Raw genomic sequence first — 22,869 nt, 5'->3', positions numbered from 1 at the left:
GTAGAAATGCATTCAACAGTACATGCACAATGTACCATATTGTTGCATCTGGTCAAGTCAGTTTCAGTGAGAATGAATGATTGTACTTCCGGGTAATTTGAATGAGAATATTGCACATACAGTACATATATACAAAATGGATGTTTACATGTACATTTATTTTGAGGATGGAGACAAAAGTAAACTTGTACTGGGCAGAGTTGATTGGTGCAACAAGAGGGAAGAGATAAACATCGGGAGCCATTCTGCTATGGGTTTAATCCATCAGTGGCTGATAACATTAGCTCATGATAGTGACATATTGGTTTTGAAAAATTAATTTGGTCTGTCAGAACCATTCGCATGGAGCTGTAAGCAATATGAATAAAAGTTAAATTGCTTCTCATTATGTGACTGTTTAAATGATATGCATGTACATGTATAGACCAATTCAGCAGCCAGGAAGGGGCGCCATACTTACTGATGTGGTGCCATGCTTGTGGGATTGTGGTATGCCCATGTTATACCCTACTTTGACTAATTAGGGCATTGCGACTTTCAAATATGTCTGCACGTCTCAAGTTTAAGAATGTACTCAAAGAATGTTGTGCGCAGAGTGGTCTGTGATAAAAGATACCTGCTAATGTACTGTATGGTGCCAGTACATGTAATCATAATGATTATAATAATAATAATGATTTATAGAGCGCACAGATCCACCAAGGTGCTCAAGGTGCTGGTACAAAGCAATTAATTAAATGCCTCATTGAAGAGATGAGTCTTCAGATCCTTCTTAAACTGCAGGAGAGAGGGGGAAGATCATAACCATGCCGGCAAGTTGTTCCAAAGACGAGGTGCAGCACATGAAAAAGAGCAATCCCCCCATGAATGAAAGGATCTGGGTGTGGTATGGGATTGCATGGTTGTAATAAGTCATCAATATGCTGGAGCAAGACTGTGGAGTGACTTATAGACAAAGAAGAGCATCTTGTAAATGATTCTGAACCTAACAGGCAACCAGTGCAGTTCTTGTAGAATCGGTGTAATGTGACAAGTCTTTCTCGAGATAGTAATAATACGAGCAGCCGAATTCTGCATACGCTCTAGACGATCAATTTGTGATTGTGAGAGTCCATACAAAAGTGCATTTCCCGTATTCAACCGCGAAGTTATCACTGAATGGACAATTTGTTCTGTTGCATGTAAAGTACCGGTAAGATATTTTCGTATTTTACCAACAGTATGTATGGAATCCTAAGGCTTTACACTTACAGACACATTGCCTTTCTTGTATATGTACATTAAAAAGTCCCATATAGAGCTTGTTTCAAGATAACCAGGCATTGCAGGCCGTGATATGCCACGAAATAGATTTAGAGTAATAATTGCTGAAAGCTCTGATGTGACAGGTGCAAGTACAGGTGCACGGATATTTGGTCTCCTCAGGTGAGAATTTTTGCATAAGTTGGTGCTTGAATTTTTGTAAAGACAAATTTGAGAAGAGGATGGAAAAAAAATAAACAAAATATTTTCTGTGGTCTCAAGAAAAACAAATTAGGGTCTTGGAAGTTGAAGGGAAGAATGCAAAAACTTTTCCAGAAAAAAAGGGGGATCCCTTACCATTAGCGCTAGCAGCTGAGAACCAGGGACTCTGATTTGCTGTTGGTTGGACAGCTGAGCCCCCCAAAATTTTTCTGTACTCTTATATCGGTAAATTGTTAGTCAGCAGACTTGAGACCTGTTCAGAATCCTGAGGGTCGGCGGATCTGAGTACCACCTTGAAAAGAAATTCTCACCTTAGATTGAAAGGTACATGTACATGTGCATGTTTACATATCCCAAAGCATTTTCTTCTTTCTGTCTCATTGGTACGGTATTCCCCTGCTCAAAGAATGACAAAATGACAGTGGACTGAATGCTGTACCAGTGCAGATTATGTAATGTAATGTTCCCTCTCTGTTAACCTTGGCAGTCTGGAGTCCTGAGTCAATTTTATTATAATTTTCTACATGCTGGGGTTGTTTAGATTAAATTATTATTCCATTCAAGGTTGCAAAGATGAATGCTGCATGCGCTATATGTAATCTGGTAAATGTACTTTGTGAGTGCATGAGCTGGTAAAGGCACATCATTGTCTTTATGTACAGTATACTTGCAGGCAAGTGGCATTTAACCACTTGATGCCGGATGAAGTACCTACACCACACACATAATTTTCCTTTTTTTATCCCGCCCAGGACGCGTCTTGTTCACTCGTTTCAGAAATCATTTCTCATTTCCGCGGTTGACGTACTAAACGCTCATGCCTTGTTGGGTCAAAGTGCAGTTGCAAGGCTGAAGATTTTGCAGGTAAAAAAACCCGCCCCTAGCAGCTTTTTTGGGTAAGAAAATCTGACGTTAACCAGTTAAACTTCTACACTATTTTCACACTTGGCTATCGTAGTTGTTCACCATATCTTGTTCCTGAGTTTGTAAGCACCACACACGCATACTGTAATTTGTGTGATACATTAAGAGATGGTAGGGACCCGCGATGTTGTGGGGACTAACATTGCACATGTACATGCTGTCCTCACAGACTGGTCTGAAGTTTCCTCACAGAGGACAATTTGCCTGAAGTGCAGTGCCGACCAAGTCACTGAATGCAGTGCTGAATGTGTCTGTCAATGTTTAAAGTAAGATGAGATTGTGCCAGAAATCATCAGGTCGATCATGCACTGGCTGGCCGCTGACTCAAGATGGGAGGATGTGTCTGAAAGTTATACACATACACGAAGCTATGGCTTGCAATATACATGTACTCATATATACAGTAAGCTGTGCAGCTGAGGAAGCAGCTGGCCTGCAGCTGCTTTGTATAGACACATAATTAGACTGTACATGTACTCAGCCTCATCCAGTTGATTTTGACATGGCTCTGCATGGGACTCTGGGTATCCCAAGTACACTGCATATAATTTTTCCATGGTACACAGATGCTTGTACCCTACGGTGTGACTATTCACTAATTGCTATAAAGGTGAATGCACTGTGCTGCCACTGACTCCAGGCAGGGGAACCAGTTGCAGTGAGCCTCAACATGATCTTCATCAAGTCTCAAATTATTTCTGCTCAGAGCCTCTCTGAAAAAAAGGAAATGAATACAATTGTAAAAGGACAGGTAAGAATCATTCTGAGAGATTTCACTGTCACGGTTAATGAATTGACGTCCAGATTACATGCAAACCGCAAATGTTCCATCGTTGGATGTTGGTGCATTTAACAATCAAGCAGTATTGATTTTCCACTCACACAACTGGGTGAGGGCAACATCATAATTGTCTGGGCTGACTCCTGGGGCAGTGGGATTAAGTGAGGCAGGGGGGGGGAATGTAAAGGTGCCTGGTACAGGCAGTCTCATTGACCTTGCTGTATGCCACGTGTACACATGTGCACATTCACAAGAGCCAGTCACTACTAGGTATGATGTGTGGTTCATGTACACGTACCTGAACATGAATGGCATGGATTACAGTGCTTGAAATGGTTATCCAGGCCCACGCTTATGTACATGTTGGCCATTACCGTAGGACATTTGTAGCTGTTTATATAAACATGAGGTAATGTGAGCAAAAACAGGTTGTGCGTGTACGTGTATGGTACATGTAGTTAGTGCCTCAGTTTCTCAGTTTGTAATTTCAGTGAGTGCGGCTCATTATTCTTGTGATTTCTGACACGGTGTCAGCTTAAATTCCGATATTTACAAGCACACAATGCCAGTATGTGCTGCACTTTGTACATGCAGTGAGGACTTGGCGGATTCGAGGACAGAGAAGGACATGCCGTCGTATCGTCACAGGATTGTGCCTGTTGTCGGAGGATCAGCAGCCAATTTCACAAACTTTTCTGCAATAGCGTAACTCCACTTACGCCACATTTTATCGCTTAAGTTGTGCAACAAGTGAAGACTGATTTCATGAAACTTGCACACTGCGTAAGTCTGTGACTTACACAACAAACTGTGGTGTAACTTACATACATGTACGCAGTCATTTTAGATGGCTCAAGTTGCGCCAAACTAAGCAAAAATGAATGATTTGACTAGCTTATCGTGTTCAGTTAAGCCTCACCATTGCCGGACTTAATAAAGCTTTTACGAGAAACAACTTTGTAGAAGGAAATGACAAACTTGCTTGCCTGTGAGAGAACTGTGAGATTTTCTATCCGCTTCCGACACAGAAAAGACGAAAACTTTTTCAAAATGGCGGGCTGAGATGATTCAATGACTGTTCAATTACTGTTGTTACATGTATAGTATTAGATAAGAACAGCCATTACAAAAAGCATTTTTGTCCATTTTTGAAATAAGGCGCAGCTACACAACTGTGAAATCGAACATACAAGTATGTTTGTATAACTACGGCAAAGATTTGTGGCGCAAGGCTTACACATGGTTCAAAGTTATACCACTTTTTGTGAAATCGGCTGCATGTCTCCCATTTAGCTGCCAGCGGAGCCACTGCAAGAACCGTCAAGGACGCAGTCTGACATTTCATGCCACCAATACTATCATTATTATTAATTAAATAATTCTGGTAATAACACCAAGGATTCCTCAAAAGCACCTTAGGCACTGCAGCTCACAAGCCTGAAAACCTGTAGAGAGGAAACAGTGCATGCAGTGAGAAGCAGTCCGGTTTGTTGGTAGGAGGAAAACCCCACAGGAATATTCTGCGTAAAACCCACAGAATCAGGGAGGGACTGACAACCCAACCCACATGTGGACCGAACTGGGAATCGAACCTGGGCCTCAGGGGTGGAAGGTGAGGAAAGAATCACTACACCAACTGGACTCCCAAAACAATGAACAAGCTTGTGTGCTGAATTCAAGCTCACACCTGCATTCCATAGCTGCTTGTTAAATACATGTACAGTGTATGTCCAACATGATACACTTTTCTCCTCTATATTTGTGTCTGTATTTGACTGGAGGACCCCTTTGTTTTAACCTGAAAAGGTTGCAGAGGTGCTGAGCTTGTACCCATGCCTGAAATGCTATTTTCACCACCAGTGGCATACATGTACATGTACATGTAGTTGTGCACTGACTAGTGCATTGATTGACTCCGCTAATTTGACAACCAGGATTAGAAGCCATTGCTGCGGTGATGTCATACATGTATCTTTTGTTATTGTGTACTTGCATTTTGTGAATTAAAAGGAACCAGTTGCACATGTACAGAGCATGAACATTGTCACACATTAAGGTTTTGAAAAGAAATCAAACATGCACAGTGATGCATTAAAATACATTTCCCTTTTCTTGAGTTAGAGAAATTAGGCATGATATTTTTCCAATGTTAATAAGATTTCAGCTTTTTTCCCCTTTTTTTTTATTTAGCACGAGTTCTTCCATTTCAATATTCTTTAGTAATATTATAGTAATTACTGTAGACTTGATGGGGTCTGAATGGAACATTTTCTTGTTTTTCCTTCTGGGTCAAATGTTAGGCTCAAGAAAATGAAATACATGTACATTCCCAGGTCTAAAAATGTGAGGGGTATGGTACATTTAGCTACATTGTAATATGAACTCTAACTTGTACACTGAAGTACGTGTACACACAATTTCATGTAAAAAGTCACACAAAGATCTCCCATGAAGTGAGCTTCTCGCTCGGTTACTTGAAGTTGCCGATGAAGATAAATTTCCCTAGCCTAAAAAGTTCAAGTTAGAACATGGGTAAGATTTAACTGTTTAAAGTTTTACCCTTGTACCACTGTAGCGGAAGAGGAAATTCTAGCGCAGATGCACAGCTTAAAGATGTGCACGCTATGTGCAGTGATCTGTTGATTACCAAGCATACCTGAAGGGCCAAAGGAAGGAATTTAAGGAATGAAAACATCCTGAAAATTTATGGAAGAATAATATATCATTTCCTGTGTCAACTCCTCTGTGCTCTGGTGGGCTTTAAATTTTGATTTTTTTTTTCTGTCACAGTGGGCTCCTGCGCTCTGTTCGTTTACTCATACCTGTGCATGTACATAATAAGACATGACTGTGCAGTGTTGTGGAGGCATGCCGGAGTCATTTGATGTCACCGTACACAAATGCCAGAAATTAATAGGCGGAATGTTCGGGCACACGTAGTGACAGATGTATGTATGCACATGTATCAGGGCGGCTGAACAAGTGAAGCATGTTAGAACGGGACAAATCCATTAGTTAATTTGCCATACATGTATGCAGAGTACCGGTATGTACCGGTACTCGTACACCCGTTACATATATTGTCCTTGCATTTATTTATAGGGTTCCATATGGAAAATTCAAAACAGGAGACAAAGGTTTAACTTACCGTCAATTCATTTACCTTTTTGCAGCCACACTGAGTTTTTATTCCCTTAAATGCAGTGCCAAAGGCTCAGGATTGCAACCAAAGTCGGTAAACATTTGGCCATTTGGCCCAAAATGGTGACTGCGAGTAGAAACCCTGTATTACATGTATATGTACCTCACATTGTGTAACTGGGTAGCTACTGGTACCCTCCCTCAGTACATGTACATGTAATCCCTGAATGAAGCTTTCCAAATTTTTGGCGTGCTTCGTACATGTACATGTACAAGTTTTTTAATTCAAGGGTATGGAAGCTAGTGCCAATATATTACCAAAAATGAAATGGGAGTTAGTACCAGTAAAAAAAAATAAAAAGGTTGGAATAAACGAAATAATGAAAAGATATTTGTTCAATTCCAACATGTAGATGTGCAGTCTACATACCTTACTGCAACAATATTGCATTTGGAATCACCATAGCACGAACATTGTAAACACGAGTAATTATAAATTGAAAATTAATATTTCATACACATATAGAAATTTACTTGAAATGAATACACATGTACATTTCTGGATAGGGTACATGTACCTTAGGGTATGCACTGTGCATGTTCAGTATTCCTAAAGGCTTTTTCAAGAGCCTACCGGTATTAGAAGTTAACGGTAAATTGGCCTAATTCCAGCCCAGCTACATGCATGTTTGGTCCCCATAGACTGTGCGTGCATTTAGTTTGTGTACTCGTGCATGCGCAATAGTGACATATAGTCATCGGCCTGAAAAAGGATAAATTCTGGCAGAATTGCATATTGATGGTGACCCACGTGAGGGATTTTTACTGTCATTTCCCTTACAAAGTTTGTGTGTGAAGAAATTGTCAAGAATCTATTAAATGGTGATATTTAATTGCTTCTGTGTAAGAAAGAAGTGGAAAATATAAATTTTATGACAAACGATAATTATGAAAAAAATAATGTTTTTACCTAACGTTGTATCTAATCTTCATAATTTTTGCGGGGTTTACCTTCAAATAACCTTGATGCTAGGGGTGTGCATTTGCGGGTATTTTTAAAACCGGGTACCCATTTTTTGTTAACATCGGGTACCCGGAAAAGAGATCGCCTGATAATGGCATTGCGTGCAACCTGGTGGATCATGTGCCCGAAACACGGTTCTTTTTGGTACCTAGGAAGCAAGCAGAACATTGTTCTAAACGTCAGAGATAATCTCTCCTACCTTTTTATCAAACGAAACGTGTTACCTTCAGTTTTCAAATTTTGTGTGGGTGTATGAAACAGAAAAACAAATCTTCATGGGAAACGTCAGAAAGAAGAACAGAGCTGCAAACCACGTACATGATATACGCACCTGCAAACGCTCAAAGGAAATGTCCCGGATGCTGCATGACCACGGACACGCGGAACGCATGTGGCGTGCACGAATGGTGAGCGCTGGTCGTGTCACGTGCGGACCAGATCAGTGCTATGTATGTCACGGGTTAAAAGGCTCAAAGTTTTATGTACAAAAATACCACCGTAACTCGAACAATGCCCACACCATTACATCCACTTATTTTGAAGTTTCTGATTCAAAAAACCGCCACCAAAATGCTTCAAACGGCGTTGAAAGTATCGGAAGTCTAAATAGGGTCAGGAGTCATCGCAAGTTCATTTCTTTTCTGACGAGGACCAGCACGTTGCATAAATCAACGTAGCTGCAACTGTGTAATCCTGGCTTTCAAGACGCTGAAACTAACCTGATTGCAACGCGGGCCCAATTGTAGTCCCCTTCAGGCAGTCCAATCGCTGACACTGCAGCAGCCATGTGACCGTAAAAAGAAAGGTCATGTGACCACACATAAGGAAGCCCAAGTGAAAAAAATAGCAGCGCTCCACGTTGTTAAATGACTAAGCAATACGAAAGTTTTACCACACGAAGGTACGTACCACGATGAAGTGGTTTAGTTTTATAAATACTTTTTCAGGATAACTCCATTCCCCTGAGGTTCAAATTGTCGAGATTTTAATGCATAAGTACTTCGACAAGTGATATTTGATTGGCCGACTGTATTATGACTTGCACCTGTCAACATTTCCTTTTTTTTCGATTGAAAAAATACTTGGATTTGAAATGCTTTAGTACTGTACATACAGAAAAAAATCATTCCTGCTTTTTTGGTCAATTCTTCATCCACAGTTCCGCTGAATCACTGAGGAAATTCAAGTTGCTTTAATTTAAAAATAATTTTGAAACGGAATATTTCTTGGTATAAAACTTAACTGAACTGGTTCTCTGACTCTTTGGGTTTGTAGCGAACATTTAGTGCTTTGATTATAAAAGAGGCCGATCAACCGCACAATTTGTGCGTGATCGCTACTTACCGCACACCGTGTGGAGTCCCAGTACCGCAGGAATATTACACAATCCGCTCTCGCTTTGTCGTCAATCCCGACATAAAGTAATTTTCATTCATATTGTTTTATTTGACAAAAATACTCTTAATTCAAACAGTAAGCACTACTTATTCTGCACAAAAGTCATTTAGGCCGACAGGGTTTGATAGTTACAAATACAGTCATGCAAGTGTACATCAACAGCGCTCCCCCCTCATAAGACAAAACTCCTTCGGTCTCTTGTTCATATAGGTTTGGTACAGTCATTTTCCTAGTTCCGGATCGCAAAAATTATTCAGTAAGACTGCAGCTAAAAAATCCTCAAATTCGAGTGAAATATGGTCAGAAGTCAACTTTGTGTTTTGGATATACTTCAATTTTTTTTTCAAAATCTAAGCTTTTATATTTGGATTCACAGGATCAATCGACGAAAGTGATGATGACACCTTTCCTAGTTCTGGATCGGTTTAGAATTGAGACAAAAAGTCTTCACAAATAAAAAGTAACCACACGAAAAAAATCCATTTTCAGCCAAAACCATTGTAAAAAGTTGCTTTTCTAATAGAGAATCTTTTAATTTTGAGAAAATTAGATGAAAAATAAGAATTCTAATGAATTAAAAAGGTAGAAATTGCGTACGATTTGACTCGACTTTTAAACTGTACAGTGAGCTATCAACGTTATCCTCCCCGCGCCGCACAGTTGACGAACCCATTACGTCACATACATTTCTGCTGCGCCCGTGTAGTTGAGTTCGCAACGACTTTGCGTGGTAACGCCGCGCGATCCGAGAGTGGGGGAAAAGCTTGCAGTTTTCGCTAAATTAAAAAAAACGAAAACTCTAAAAAAGTCATTTTGATTAAGCGGACAATATAGATGCAAAGGTTTATATGACTATTCAATTTAAAGAAATATTTAAAATCACACGTAGCGAGTGACCTATCGCCCGTGAATTTTAGTGTTTTTTTCGCTGTTGTAAACTAGGAAATTCCGGAACTAGGAAAACGACTTGCAGTGCAATTGGCGGAGTGGGTAAAAAAATTAGCTGTCAATCTCCGAATTCAAGTTTCATGTATGACCGCGGGACCGGGTTTTCATCGGCACGGTGGTTTTCCATGAAGTCTGTCCTTCAGTAAGAAATTTCACAGACATTTTATGCATGAATGTTTGTTCCTAATTTATTTACTTTTTTACGGGTACCCGGCCCGGAAAAATGGAACCGGGTTTTGAAATCGACGGGCGGGTACCCGGGTACCCGGCACAGGCCTACTTGATGCTGTATGAAAGACTAAACACTCTTTTGAACAAAAAAGTTCATTACTTCTAGGGAAAAAATAGTTTCTTTGAAACTCAGTTTGTTTTTCACTGGGACTCATTTTCATCATTTGTCATTCGTACATGCACATGTACTGGTACTTAGTGTCCAATTTACCCACTTTTGTCGAATTTCCCTCAGAACATCCCTTATTATGATACTATTCAGAAGACTGACAGATTGTTTTATCTATAGATCAGCTCACTTCTTCGAGATCGAGAGCCATTTATTTGAAGTATGACTGTTTGTCATGCAGATTCAAATGTCCGCACTGAGTTTGACAGATGTCCGGATATTGGGCAAGGCAAGCATGTACCGTACACCCATACATACATATACATATGTTTCAACTGACCAGCCTAGCCGGCTGGCCTACATTTTAGCCGGCCCACAGACATTTCAACTGGTCATGATCAGATTTGTCCATAATCGATATATTGGAAGTCAAGAATCTGTTCACGGAGAAAAACAAAACTGCATAAACAATTATTTGTAGTTTATTTTAACCTTTTAATATTTATCCCAGCGACTTAAAAGAGTTTTGAAGCACATCCACCACTCCTACCGGTACAGTATTTGGACTCAATATACATAATAACCCAGAAATCACTCTCAAAATTTCTTATGACAAAGCATCCTATGATATGCAGATTTTCTGACAAAGCATTTCTTAATTTAAGGAAAATCATTTTCTATAAAAGAATTTTAGTTAATTAAAAGCTTTTTTGTTTAAATTTTGACACATGTTTTTCGAGTTCACTAACCACATCCCCCGTGCTGCAAAGTTGACCAACCCATTATGTCACGTAAAAACCAATTATGCATGTGTAGTTGAGTCTACCGCGTGTGTGCGATCGCGATCAAAACTAGGAAAAAATTGCTGACAAAATAGATGAAGCCTCAGCTCTGAAGGCCCATTTTGGACACTGCCAAAGGCAATCTACACATGTGCCGGCTGGGTTGCTCCTGCACATTTTGCCGTGCTGGGCTGACTAGCTACCGGGGCTGCCGCGGCGTAGCATGTGCTGCTGCGTTTTAAGATGATTGTCCACTGAACTTTAGGTTGCAGAACAAAATACACGTACAGCACATAACACATATTGGAAATGGAAGCCAACCGCGTGCATGCCACGGTACATGCGGTATATATGGCTAGGTGCACCGGGTTTGCCAGCTGGGCCAGTCTGGCCATAGGTAGCATGAAGACGATCGTGTGCTGGAAAGCTGCACCAGGAAAAGAAAAAGTGAATTTGAGGTCCAAAACTAAGTTGATTATAATCCTAATACATTTTAAGCCTTTGACAACCAGGCTCCATCCTTTATAAACCATCAACATTGTGATTTGGATGGGGAACTGGATGGGGAACTGGATGTGTTTATTGCAACTGTTCAGCTGACCAGCCGGGCCATTTGGGAATGCTTCTCAGCTGGCCCAAGGCAATTTCATCTCTCATTTGGCCAACAGACCACCACTAAATTGAACACTGACATACAAAGATGTCGAATTGCCCGACTAAAAGGCAAAAACTAAAACTTTCTGTTCTCATTTGTGCAGTTTGGTTCTTGCGTAGTCATTACTCACCATTCCCAAGTAGAGACATGTTAGGGAAAACCTGGCAAAGTTGAGAAAAAATATACCCTCTAAAATGTTGGCTTCCCTTCCAACTTAGGACTCTGTTACTTTGGAGGTACATGTATGTGACAAGGACGGGAAAAAATTTGGCAGAAAATGGATTTTATCATGTGCAAGTTAGCAAACCGGACTTGAGTGTTTAAATTCTAATCAGTATGGAATGGAAACAAGGGGAAAAACAAAATTTGAGTATGATGTCGATTACTTTGGGGGTCTACATGTACCTACCTTCATCAAAAGCCATTTTACTGGCTTCTGACCTCAGTGTAATTCAGTGCGCATGCGCACAAACTTAATGAGCGGTTGAAACATACATGGCTAGTATAGTACCGGTACATACATACACGGTTGTCATAGCACATTCTTTGAATCTCAAGTCCCATGTGCAGACATGTGTCACTGGACGTTCCTGATGGCCCCCTCCAATAGCAGAAAGCATTGGACTGGGTTTTGCATGGAATGACTGTCACGGAACAGTAACTGCATACAGTAGTGATTGCAGTGCTGTACTGCCATTGGCAGGTGCTAAGTACAACCCACCGGATTTGACACCTGGAATGTAGTTGATAATTTTATCTTTAAAAAAAATGCCAGCGCACGGCCGCCCAGAGGACTCGTCACAAGTTCAAGTGATTCTCGTCACTTTGTGTTGTGTGAGTCTTAAGTGTGTCAGAAAATCCTGATGTTTTATTTCTGTCTTTGGAGAACAGAATTGCCTCTCATGTATGCTGGAACCAAAAAAAAAAAAAAGGTCTAGCAGAACCCTGGACGTACGGTACACTGAGTGCATACGTAAACCCTTCCAGGAGTGACTAATAATGTTCTCCACTTCCTGCACTTGATGTTGAACCCCAGCAATAGCAGAAGAACATCAATCACTGCATGTGTGTATTTATTCCAAGACCATTTCTTCTCCCTCAAGCCTGGCAGATCTTGCAGTCTTCTGTTTGCTGGAGTCCCGTTCGGGGACTTTGTAGCGTTAATAATGTTCTAGATTGAGCTTCCAGTCCTGGTCAGGTTAACTACATGTTGTTTTGGAATTCCTCTCTCTTTTGCATTTTTGAGATTTGAATGTTGGCGTAACTATGAACTGTGCCAAAGACCAGTCAAAACTGAACCATTCCTACTCTTTTGCTACCCGTCCATTGTTGAGCAGACTTGGAAAATATTCGAGCACCTTTTTAGTATTTTATTCTCAAAAACTTACCAGTGTTTTGTCCACAGACAAAATAAAAAAATATCATGACAGTGTGTCAATCTTAATGTTTTCTGGTAGATTTAGTTGAACAAATGTATCACCTACATGTTCAGTGTACATGTACTTCATCCTAGCTAAATGTTCTGATGTACATGTACCAGGTACATGTATACATGCAGTCTGCATTGTTTGCGTACATGTAGATAGGACATTGAGCCATTGAAACTGATGTGTAAGTTACTTATCCCTTGGTGGAGATGATCAGATTCTAGGTGACCTTAAACAGGTTTGAGCAAAAGCCATCTACGTACCGGTAGTGCAATGTTCTTGCAGATACCTATCACTACCTTGTAGCTACCTATCAGTTAAAAAAAAGAAGAAAAAAATTACGAATGGTTTGAAATGTCGGGAGATTCCAGTGACCGATAGCATCAACTGCGCGCAGGGGTTACTTTACGGTAGGACTTTCTCTGCATCAGGTGGCGTTAAAAGCCGGGCCGGCCATTTGACTGTCATGTAATACACCTGAGCTTTCATGGTGAACCGGGCGCGCGCAGCAGTGCACCACTCAAGACTTTGCACAGGGGATTGGGTGTTGCGGGGGATAGAGGCAGAGTGCGTTACATCTGAAGCCGCGAGGTTGAAAGCGGGAGTGAACTGGAACACCTGTAGGGCAAGATGTACTCTCCCGAGTCTCGTGGGAACATAGGGCTGCACTTTGTGCTAGCAAATTGTTATTGTGTGTACACTTTGGATACATCTACATGTACATGTATATGCTGCATTTATCAAACATTTATACATGTACATGTATATGATCAATACACTGTACACATTTATTAAGGCACACACATGTACATGTAAGTTTATTTTGTACGTACACCCTGTAATAATGTATGTCATATATTGTGAGATTTGATTTGAGATACGTGTATGGTGTTATTGCAGTGCCACTACACTCATGCGTACAGTATGATGTGGGCACACATTTTAGCAAGTCAGAGAACTCTGGTCAGAGAGATATTTAACTCGAGCATCTCACCACTGCAGTGATGGCTTCTACATGTAATGCTGGTTGCTGGATGTACATGTACCATATATTGTATCTGCATAGACCATCCAATAGGTATTTCATTAATCTGCTTGGAGCCTGTCTTCATCAATTGAAGAGAGTTACCGGTGTCCTGCTTGGGGCCCATATTGAAGCTGAATATTGAGCTTCGAGTATTTTTGAAATGATACTCAATCTGGGAAACACTGAGGCATACGATACATGTACATACATGTATACTGTTGGCACATGTACATGTACACATGTATTTGTGCAAACGTACAGGGTACAAACATAGTTGACCGTCACTACACATGTAAACGTTTGGCACACATAGATTTTTCTCTTGGACTTTAATAATAATAATAATAATTGAAAATTTATAATGTGCCGTTTCCATAAAAATGATCAATGGAAAAAGAATTGATTTAAGAAATGAAAGGATAAGGATACCGTAAATGAATAAGGATGAATGAATGTCACCGCGCTAGTACCCCAAACGGCAGTATGGGGATGCGTCTGTCCCGCCAGAGTAGTTGCCAAAAACATTTTGGGTTTTATAAAACTGGAGATTTTGCAATCAGGGATATGTTGACCTTTTTATACACCAGAATTTTTTGACCCAGACACTTGAGGGAGAAACTTTACTTGGACATGTGAATGACATTGCTTGAGGGAAAGAAAGATAAGTTCATTGCATCTGGGAACATGCAGTGTCAAGTAAAGGTACGATATAATAGTAGACTGTGTCAAGTAGAGAAAGCAAACATCAGGGTTTGGCTATCAGATTTGTCCATAATCGATATATTGGAAGTCAAACATCAGGTGTATTCGATGTGTCAGTACATATTTTACGTGTACAGCCTACTTTTTAACTCAAAAGAAGATAGTTTGACATTTCGTTTTCCTAGAAGTCATTCCCTGTCTCTTCATTTCCCTGGAGAGAATAGGATGTTATGTAACTGATCACCTCCATAAATTCTGGCATGGCTCCTCTGATTAACATGAAGTTTTATTTGACCAACATGAAAAGAAGTGTAGAAAAATCGCCAAACTTGTCCATGAGTCATTACTCCCAATTTACTTTGTCTTTTCATGCTGGGATCCATACAATGTGCTTACCGTACACCACCCTATGATCAAACAAGTAGCAGTGTCCAGCCCTACACTGCGAGATTGCCTGATCACCAACGCGCGCCCAATTGTAGCTCATTCCCCATCTGGCTCCGAGTGGTAGCCATGTAGAGTGTACAAATAGTGTGGAAAAGTCAAGTGAGATTGCTGCATTGATAATGATAGACCCTAGTAAACAGACTGGTACTAGTACATACTTGTACATGTGTATGGTTTTGTACATGTATGCTTTTTACCAGTGAATTGTTTCACTTCAGAGTAATGACAGTTGTGACAGGAGATTTGATGCTCATTTGCAAATTGTACATAAATTTCACGTACAAGTACATTTACATGTATGTACCTGGTACATGTACATGTAGTTCTGTACACGTACACGTACCGTACATGCACGCATTTGATCAAATTGTAAGCATACATGTACATGTACGTGTTCACTTTGTTGAAGGAGCATTGGATGGATACTGTTACATGGGCTTGTCAAGTTTAAGAACCCATGCAAAATACATGTATGGTGCAACCTTTGTAATGGCCCCTGCCCAGTGTACATGTACATGTACGTGAATACCACATATGTACATCTGTCATGTACATTGTACATGTATGTTCACTATTTGGATGTGTGCTCTGGTTATTGACTTGCTTTATTTACTCATGTACTTCCTGATGAAATTTCCAGTCAGGTTTTCTTTCCAGTGGCCTTCCCTGCCGCATCTTTAATGCTCAGTTTATTATTTTTCCGGTGGGTCGTTGAATGATGGTCTGAAGTTTATATGTCTGGATGTGTTGTCTAGTGAAGTCCGATAACCAGCTGCTCCATTACTCATCACAGACAGATGACAAGGTTGCACATCCCCCCCCTCTGCTGTTGCCTCTGGACCTGTGCAGTATACTGAACCCATCACCGTGGACATTGGCTCTCAGAGCAGTTCCCCATTGAGTTCTCAGTGAATCACACACCATGCACCCCTGTCAAAAGATCTTGCTCAATTTCGGGATAATTTCATTGCCCCTTCCAACCAGTTGCCCTGCAGAAACTTTCACCCACAGTTATTGAATGTCTGAGGCCCTTGTGGCCTTCCAATGCATACATGTACCATATGTCATGCACGTTTTCAGCATTCTTTTGGGCACACTTGGTTATTTGTTGGGATCAACGCGAACACTTTTTGGCCAAATGCCAAGGCTGTTAAACTGTTGCTACTGGTACCTACATGTACAGTACACAATGTGGGAAAAGGTTACTTACATTGTGCAACTCTGTGAGTTGAAGGGCCTATGCCAAGCTCACATACCGTACTGTACATTAAACCTTGGCAATGTGTGTCCCACCAGTGGCATGCTTTTGTCATAAACATGCCATTTCTTGTTGGGGCACAAAAACAGATGTACCAGGTACTTTTTATACGTACACTGGGGATGAATTGCTGTGAGTCGGTTTTAACCATGGTCGGTGCCTGTGATCACCGCCTGTAACATTTCCAGAACACTTGCCCGGCCATCCTGCACATTCTTTCATTGAATCCAAGGTACACAAATTGCAAGCACACCGTACTATATTGAAAAGGGAACAAGGGATACCAGCATTTTCATACACTCGTGTTTGTCTACTTGCTCTTCATATGTTGTAGTAATAAGAGTTTGTGTATTACTACGTGTACATGTATGTACATGTACATGTAGGCCTATCCTCTCGGAGTGGGAGCAAGAGAAGTGGTGCACTGACGGTCCTTTGGTGGGGACTCACCTTGTGCATATATGTACTGTACACTGTACATGTATGCAGGTTCATGTGCATTGTGCTCAGAGCTCATTTAACATGCGCGACTAATTTCTATCTGAGTGTACAGTCTTTGCATGTGTACGGGGCGTGTACATGAGCAAACATTTTGACAAACTTCCCACCAGCTTGATTCTCCTTTGCTGGTGAGGCTAGGCTTCAGTGTACTCAAGGCAGAAGGCATGACAGAGACCTTGCCCATGTGCTTGCACATAGCCCACACGTGACAGAGGACAGTAAAATTTTAATTCAGTGATAGTGGAAGTTCTTAGTCTTTACTCATTCACATCACATCAGACCAGTAACCTTGCTTCCATGGCGGCACACTGTGCAATTGTGCTCTGTATATTAATCACCCTGTGCAAAGATGCATTCTGGACAAAGCTGTCCTATCAGTCAAAATCAGTCAAATGACCCCATGCGTCTGTGTACTGCGGCAAATCAAGTGGAAGGAATTTTTGACTGTCTGTGACTTTTAAAGGAGGGTTAGAGGTACTGCACACACACATTAAGACAAAAGCATAAGATCTGTTTTCCTGTCACTGCTCTGATTTCAGACAGTTCATTCAGATTAGAAACATATTTGAAAAGGAAGGAAAAGTATCGTTTTTATTTCAGACTGGAAACTGAAAACGGTAAGCTTGGATGTTTGTTAAGGTGCTGATTATGAATTCACCCAGTCGATTCATGCACATGTACAAATGTGAATACGCTGTGCCTGTACATAGGCTGTTTCCGTGCAAGCTCATTAGCATGAAAAGTTGCCTGACAGTTTCTGTACTGCACGGATGCCATGTGAGAAATGCTTGCTGGGTTGGCAACTCACTTTTCAGATGACGAAGTTCTTGCAACGTGAATACTTACGTGTCAAAATGGAATCGCCTAACCTGCCAAAATTTGAAAAGAAATGGAAAGGTAAAAGACAAGGCAATTCAACTTTTCTGTAAGATACCGCAGTGATGTCATACAAGTAATGAATGTTATTGAGTGCAGTGGAAGTTCCATTCCATGAGGCAAAGCCAAGTGGAATGGAACATTTCACGTGTCAACGAATGAAATCATTGTTACCATTGCATGAATGCAAAACATTAATTATTTGTTTTATACAGTTAATACATTAATATACATTTATTACAAAACCAAATTAAATAAAAATAACGAACAATTCATTAGAAAAGTCGGTTCATTTTGCTGAAATGAAAGTGAGAAGACTGTCTGTCCACAGGTTATGTCTGTCCATATAACAAGCATTACTCATTGAGAAAAACTTACACTGTGTTCATTTCAGCTGAAGTTTAAAAGTTTTCTGAACAAAAATGATTTGGAAAACTGAAAAAAAAAATGTTTGGTTTAAGACAATTCTGTTTTCATGCTCTAATTCAAACACCAGAAAAATGTCTGTGACAACATGATGTCTGTCCATGTGACAACATGATGTCTGTCCATGTGACAACATGATGTCTGTCCATGTGACAACATGATGTCTGTCCATGTGACAACATGATGTCTGTCCATGTGACAAACGTGATGTCTGTCCATGTGACAAACGTGATGTCTGTCCAGTGACAAACGTCACATTTTTTTCTGGAAATAAATTTCAGTGTTTTCTACACTGGAATTTCGTAATGACATAAGGAAAGTTTTAAATGTAAACTAAAAAGTCTAAATTTAATACAATGCAGGTAATTTTCAATTGTGTTTTGAATTTAATTTTCATATTAAAGAAACAAAGTGTTTGTCCATTTGACAAACGTTATATCTTTAGGAATGAACTTCTGTAATTTCTCAAATACTGCTCAATTTATCTGTACCTTTCTGCAGCAACAGTCAGAAACAGTGGAGACATATGTAAGCAAAAATAACGGCAAAATTCTACAGTTGGAAATTTGTATTGAATGTTACTCAAATGTGTCTGTTAATGTGGACAGACCAATTGTACATACATGTACGTGTACATGTATGTACGCATGGTACCAGTTTACATGTACATGTATCATGTATATACAGTTGTATGTACATGTACATGCACAAGGTCCTGGTATATTATGTCATAATCCATAATCATGTTAAACAAGAAATAGAATGTACATGTACCAGTGAACCTTACGTACATGTACATATACAAGTACCGGTACATTTCGTCGTGTGCGCGGCAGAACGGCGTAAGCGCATAGGCCCTTTTGCCTGGAAGCATGATCACTTCAAAAAACTTTTCCCAGCAAAAGGACGAAAGTATGCAACTACATGTATTGTATTTTATAGAAATATGAAGATTTGTTGGCAAAAGTAAAAAAAAAAAGCCCAAGTCCTTTAATAAGTTGTTCGAAGTTTGCTTTTTGTAGAGCCCAGGTTTTGTCGTCAATTATATATCTGTTTTTGCTAAATAAGGAGAGTATGTTTCATACGCCCTTTTCCTGGGAACATTTTTTCTGCTGTGATCATGCTTCCCGGTGAAAGGGCGTTAGATCGCTTACGCCCTTCTGCCGGGCACCCGACGATTTGTACGTGTACATACATGTACATGTACATGTGTAAAGGCTGGATTTTTTACGTGTACATGTACATGTAAGTTATACGTGTACATGTACCACAAAGGCCTTTCGTCTGTTTGGAAATGAGGCTGCATCCGAATCTCTTGTCTAGAGCTAGGTCTAGGTCTCCACACCATTAGAAATGTGTGCAGACGCGTGGACAACAGACCTAGCTGTAGCTCTGAAAGCCTGTTTCGGACATGGCCTACGTAAGCTGATGCTGCGTAATGGTACAGTCGGATAAGACTTGTTATGATAAGGTTTTCGACCTTTGGGAGGTGGTCAATATACATGTGTAGTACAGAGGTTTTACGTGAAATACCGGTATTAGGCCTACGGTGAGATTACTTGTACCGGGTACATGTAAATGTTGATATTGAATATGCACATGTACAATTTTCCCTTTAGATAGTATTTTTTAAAGGAAGGTCTTAGACCTTTGGAAAGGTAGTCCCTTAATGCAGTCCTGTGGTTTTTAACGAAGGGTTAATTCGTGCAATTATGCACATGTATATGTATTGTACGTTACTCTAAATCATCACACTTTGCCCATGCTTTCACAGCCAAATCTTTCATCTCCCCTTGTTATCACCACAGGTATGGTATGGTACCGTACGTGAGATGATGTGATTATTCAAACATTTCCTGTGTGTTTCGACTTGGGCTAAATCTCACTTCTTGTCTGCCAGTGATGTATTCAGTCCACTTTATCTGAGCCAAGTTGGAGTCCATTTTTGTCCCGAGTCTGGCTCAATTCTGAGCCAAAATTGTTGCGTTTCTGCCAAGTCCGAGTCCAGTAGTGAAATAGCTGTCAAAGCAGATTACCGGTACAGCAAATTAATCATTAAGACAATAGAATGATAGTTGGAACAGTGAGAAGACTGAGCCTGGATGAACTTTTCCCAAGGATACCAACCTAGTAAAGTACAGGAACCGGTATCGAAAAGAGATTTTTCTTCTGATAAAAGTTAACTCTTGATCAAATGACAGACACTTTTGTTATTTTTTTAAAGATACCTGTAAGTTTAACTACTGTACATGTATGTTCTCAGGCATGCCCAACAGAATTTTTAAGTGGACTCAATTCAAGTCTGGCAGGTTGTTGTAAGTCATCCACTAGCCAAGTCCTGAGCCAAGCTGATTCCACAAGGCTTCGAGTCCTAGAGTAGTCACGAATCCAAGAAAGTCTGTCGTCCGAACTTTCATCCTGAATCACCGAGAGCTCTAGTAGGCCATTTAAGCCCTCTCGGTGATGTCAAGCTTCTGGGGGATAAATTCCAATTTATGATTTTATATGCATTGTCCCTGTTGTATAAACTGGCATTTGCGAGAAAGAAGAACTTTTTTTCTTCGGTGCACAACATGTAATACAACATGTGATATTGGCTTCTGCTACCATGGTCACATAATCTACCCTCAGTATAAGATTTCCCAGGCAGTTTGGAGATGTCGGGTTCACTTTTCAATTCCTAGTGGACTGACTCCTGTGCCACCCATTGGAAAAATGGTCCCAGCTCCCAAGCGATCAGTTTGGGCATAGAAGGGTAACACGATGATGATTAAATTGACGTTGGACTTCAGTGCACTTGATTGTTGCAACTCTTAGTGTCTCCTCGTTGCAGCGGGACTCCCCGAAAGTAAAGCCGTGTCATTTCTAACTGTGCTACCTGGTAAAGTATCTCGTACTTAAATGATTGCATTTGAAATTTTATTCCCGACTGTTGAGGTAAAGCTCTGAGCTTACCCCCGGTGTCATTGAACTTGGGGGCAGCAGTGGATAAACAGAAGAATATAAAGAAGTGAGAAACATACAGTTTCACATTTAATTTATTCAGGTGTTGTGTAAAAAAAGTAATCAGTGTTTCATATTCATGCAGGGGAAAGGATAATTTCATGTGCTGAAAGAAAATCTCAATAGGCCTTTTGGGAGTTAAATTTGAATAAAATCTGGTACACTGAGTTCTTCAAATTCACGTGAACATAACAATTTGAAATCTCCATACTGGGTTCTTTAAATGCTTGTGAACATAACAATTTGAATTCTCCACACTAAAGACATCGTAGCTATACCTCGTGATTCGGGGCAAGTTTTTGGTTAGTTACATAAGAGACGCCTTGCTGTTTTCAATGGATAAGAAGGGCACAAAGGAGCCAGATTCATTTCAGAGATGGCGGTCACTGTGCAAAAGCTTGCCCCGATCACGAGGTATAGCAACAGTGTCTTTAGTCTGGAGAATTCAAATTGTTATGCGTATGTGCCATCAGATAACTCAGCGTACTAGATTTTATTCAAATTTGCAGTGACTCGCAAAAGTCTTGTTTCACTTGGCTTCGCCTCTGTCATCTAACAAATTTGTTTTCACTAGTTTACTCATTTACGTGCAGCATTCATTAATTTTCTATGTATACTGTTGAATAAAAAAAAATGGCCATAGGAAGCAGCAGAACATGTACATGTACGTGTAGATGGAAGGCGCATGTACAGCACATTAACTGATCTTGAACTTGGCATGTGAAGTTATTACAAGTCAACAGTCAAGTTCACAAAAGAAGCAACAAATGTTCCGGTTCAAACTGCATGATCTCATGGCTAACATGTAAGTTTAGTTTCTGAACACCCACTCAACCTACATGTACTTTCACATTTAAACACTGTTATTAATACCAGAATGAAAAGCATGTGACTGACAAGTAAGCAGTGGAGGCAGGTCTCGATATCATTTTTCTTGTTTCATTTTTTCTTCAGTCTTTGCCCTTAGTTCATATGTCGTAAGTTCTTGATACCACCTTTGATGTTGAAACTACCGGTAAGACATTTGAGAGCTTTGGTGCTCTCAAAACTGAGATTATCTCTTCAAGTTCCATTCTGGTCATTTCCTATCGTGGAATGAATTTTATGTTCCTATATTTTACTTGTCAGAGTGTCGGAAATGAGCATAGGAGCAGACTGTGTGAAGTTTATTTCTCCAAAATCTTGTTCCACGATAACCGAGCCTGCAATTGTCCAGCCAAACATTTCATGTATGCTTGTTGGGAGAAGCCGAAAACGTGACAAAATCATCAGAAATAGAAAAAGCTTCTCTGCTGCAGTGTAAATGTAATGTGCTTTTTCATTGCACCAAATTAAAAATGGTCCACAGCTTTAAGTCATGTGGATAATTTTGAGGAAGGCAAGTTGTGCAGGTGGTCAGGTGTTGTTCAGGGTGCTACAGTGTTGTGATTATATTAAAAGCCTTGCTGTCCGGATGCAAATGGGATATTATTGGCAGGTTGGTTTTTTTGTTGTAAACCACTCGGGGAAGTTATTATTTCACCACAAACTGGTCCCAGATGCAATATCACATTGAAGTGGGAAACCACTTAGTGTATGACAACCAGGCGTTGCATGTGACTGAGTCAGGGTACCAGACAGGGTGAACTTCCGTGGATTCTCTAGACCTTCTGTGTCGGTGTGTATACAGATCAGTAGGAACCACCGAAGCATTAGAGCACCATGTCACCTGCTACTGTGTGATAGAAATTGTTTGAGCGTGTTTA

At 40.3% G+C, this 22,869-nt stretch overlaps 1 protein-coding gene across 6 annotated transcripts in view; it reads left to right on the top strand.

Moving 5' to 3' along the window:
• The window catches only part of LOC110981902 (serine/threonine-protein kinase D3-like), a 75,895-nt gene that overhangs the window by 15,157 nt on the left and 37,869 nt on the right, over nt 1-22,869 (top strand). The window lies entirely within an intron of this gene.

Source organism: Acanthaster planci, linkage group LG01 (assembly GCF_054643075.1).
Source record: "Acanthaster planci isolate LZ-2023a linkage group LG01, COTS_SCS, whole genome shotgun sequence".
Lineage (NCBI taxonomy): Eukaryota > Metazoa > Echinodermata > Asteroidea > Valvatida > Acanthasteridae > Acanthaster > Acanthaster planci.
This window is presented reverse-complemented; position numbering and strand designations above follow the sequence as displayed.